We start from the raw sequence: 3,156 nt of genomic DNA, 5'->3' as shown, positions 1-3,156 counted from the left end.
AAAAGTAGACAGGGTGTCTGCCTCACGGACTAAAACTGGTAGTATATTCCACAGGAGAGGAGCTGATAATTAAAAGATCTGCCTCCCATTCTACTTTTAGAAGTTCTAGGAACCACTAGTAAACCTGCAGATTGAGAGCGAAGTGCTCTGTTAGGAACATAAGGAACAATCATGGCGTTTTTATGGCTTTATGCGGCCATGCAAGGATTTTAAGCCTGGGTTTGAATGCCTCAGTTCATTCTTCCTATAAAGACCTGTTTTCTGTGTCTACTTTCCTAATCTTTGAGCACTTCACCTTTCTCCCAGCAGTCCACACTTTCTCTGCTCTCTTTTTCTGCATATCTCCCTCTGTTCTGACATCTTGGTTTACAATCGTCCTTCATCAACTTCTATTGATGGTTCAACTGAAGCAGATCCTTGTTTAAAGAACTCAGTGGTTCCCTTTGATCAGGTCCTACCAAACACCTTGGAAAAAAGTTCCCCATTTTTCCTTTTTTTAAGGTTTCCGAAGCCCTTTCTGTAAAGTTGGATGCTTTGTGTCGGTGCCGGATTTCATGCTAGTGTCTCCATATTCACGACTCATATAAAATATAGAATTATCTTCTGGATCTTCAAGCTGCCAATCAAGACCTGAACTTAGCTTCACATTCACAACTTCTGCACTTAGTTTTAGGTTTTGTAAATATAGAAAATGTTTGTAATGTGTAGTATTTAGAAGTTGTGGATTTAACAGAAATCCTCCTGTTTGTCAGAAATGGTGAGACCCATAACTTTGGACCCGGGCTGGTGGGAGTCCCTTCAGCTGAAACACCTGAAAGGCAACATTAAGCACTGAGACAGACTCATGTTCATTTAATGTGATGCCAACCGCTTCTCCATGAGTCGCTGGTTTGAGGTTTCCAATGAGTTGATTGGTCCCCTCTGGTTGGTGGTGGTGACTAATCAGAATAATGTTGGAAAATGAGTAATCTGGGATAAAATGAGCGCTGGGCCACATCTGAGGACTTTAACTCATTAGAAGGAGAAAACCTTAGAGGTGGGGAAGTTCCCTTCTGCTTCCAGCCTTAGTTGTGGTTTTTAGAGCTGTGGCTACGTTAAAGGAGATGTTATCATCATTTTATCCAGCAGGCAGGAATAGAGACGCTGATGGTTAAAGTCCTTGATGGAGTGTTCCAGAAGTCCCCTTCAATCAGGTCCTCAGAGCTTCTTTAGAAAACAACCAGCATCATGAAGACGAAGGGACCCAGCAGGCTGGCTAGGGAGGAGATTAGGGGGTTCAGCTTAAAGCAAAGTGATTGAGCATCTCGACCTATCGTCAACTCTGATAACAAATTAGCGTGTCATAACGACATCTCACTCAGACACAAACCCACTTTGGTCCCAGCGTTTTATTGTCATTCCGTGGGCTGCCATCATGTGGCGCCGGGGAGCACTGTAGGGTTAAGGGTCTTGCTCAGGGACCCAGAGCGGCAGCGGGAGTGGGTTTCAAACACACAACCTCAAGATTCCAAGCTCTATGCCCTAACCACTAGGCTGCCACCGCCCCAAAGGTAATCGAACTTTATTGATCTCACATTTAGGGCTGCTAAGTGGTGCGGACGTTAGCACTGCTTCCTTACAGCAAGAAGCTTCCATCTTTCTGTCTGTCAAGTTTCTTTCTTAATTTTTGAAAGTCGTCCACATTTACTTCCACTCAGCCCGACTCTCGGAAATGTCTGTTGGCACTTCTTGAGAATGTGCGTAGGAGTGTCATTACCCTTTAAAATCAGGTTTAGGTCCACTTTAATGGAACAAACGATCTTCTACAGTCAGGAAGTCGCTTTGCAGACCGAGGATCTCACCTGTAGCACCAGGCTTCACTTTCTTAGTTAACGCCAAATAGATCTCACACTTTCAGAAAACATCTAGGTCACAGACACCTGCAGACTGAGTTAGTGTCTATGACCTTTGGTCGTTACCCACTGACCCTCTTCACAGTCTTAACCTCATTACCTCGTCTCTGGGTGTCCATTAAACGTCTGGGAGGCTGACTGGCCTCCTTTGAGGATCTTAAGGTGTTTTCTTGGCAGCAGCCATTTTAAATCGCTCACCTGAGAGTCATGCATGCCAGTGGGAAGGTGGCCTGATGTCAGCTAAAGCTCCACGTTTGCTCTTATCTTTAAAGGCTCGCTGACTATTAGTCTGCTTTGTCTCTTGAAATAGTTAAACAACTTTCTTCATAAGATTCACTGGTTGGTGTCACCAAGAGACGTGTCCCATAAAGCTTCTACTTTGTTTTACCTTAAATGCTACATCTAGGCCTCCACCTGTGGTCCTTAACTGCAGCTTCACGTTTCTCTCCTCTAACTTCTCTTGGTCTCAGTCTCTGCACCAGGAGCTAAGAGAAGTTCCTCTGGTTGTAGACGCTGACCTGGAGAGGGGTCTTAAATCAATGCATCTAATCTGTTGATGGATATAATTACATCGTTAATCTATATAATATAAAATATATATAAAATAATCTATATTATCTTATAAAAGCACGGAGATTAAATATTTTCTCCAAGAAAAAAGTGTGAAACCTTAAAAACCAAAACCTTAAAGCAGACCCAGTTACTGGAGCCTAGACAGTAGGGGTGAGTCTGTTCTCCAACTGACCGACCGTCCGACCAGCCAGCCAGCCAGCCAGCCAGCCAGCCGGCCAGCCAGCCGGCCAGACAGCCAGACAGCCAGCCAGCCAGCCAGCCAACCACCTGATCCATTGACCATCCGACCCAACAACCAACTCACCGACCGCCCGACCATCAGACCCGCCAGACAATACCACCCAGCAACCAAACGACCAAACAAGACCAACGACCGATCGACGGAACAACCGATCCTCCAATCCTCCGACCCACCGTCCGTCCATCTACCTGTACCAGCAGAATCCCTCCTTGACCGAGCTCCTTTGGACACAAGGGGGTGTTGCTGAATATCTTCTTTGACTATCGTTGGTCTCAGTCATCTTCCATTGCAGCTCACCTGCAGCTGAGAGGCATGAGGACCAGCTCTGTACTGGGACGCTCCAGTTCCCTCCACTGCATCCTGAGTGCACAAAGGAGCATAATCAGAGATCCTCAGAGAAGGGTGTGTATCCCTTTAGTCATGTACAGAAAAACTATTTAATTACTTTTT

The sequence above is a fragment of the Cyprinodon variegatus genome, unplaced genomic scaffold (assembly GCF_000732505.1).
Source record: "Cyprinodon variegatus isolate N-32 unplaced genomic scaffold, C_variegatus-1.0 Scaffold1456, whole genome shotgun sequence".
Classification (NCBI taxonomy): domain Eukaryota; kingdom Metazoa; phylum Chordata; class Actinopteri; order Cyprinodontiformes; family Cyprinodontidae; genus Cyprinodon; species Cyprinodon variegatus.
The sequence above is the reverse complement of the archived record's forward strand: the minus strand, read 5'-3'. Positions refer to the sequence as shown.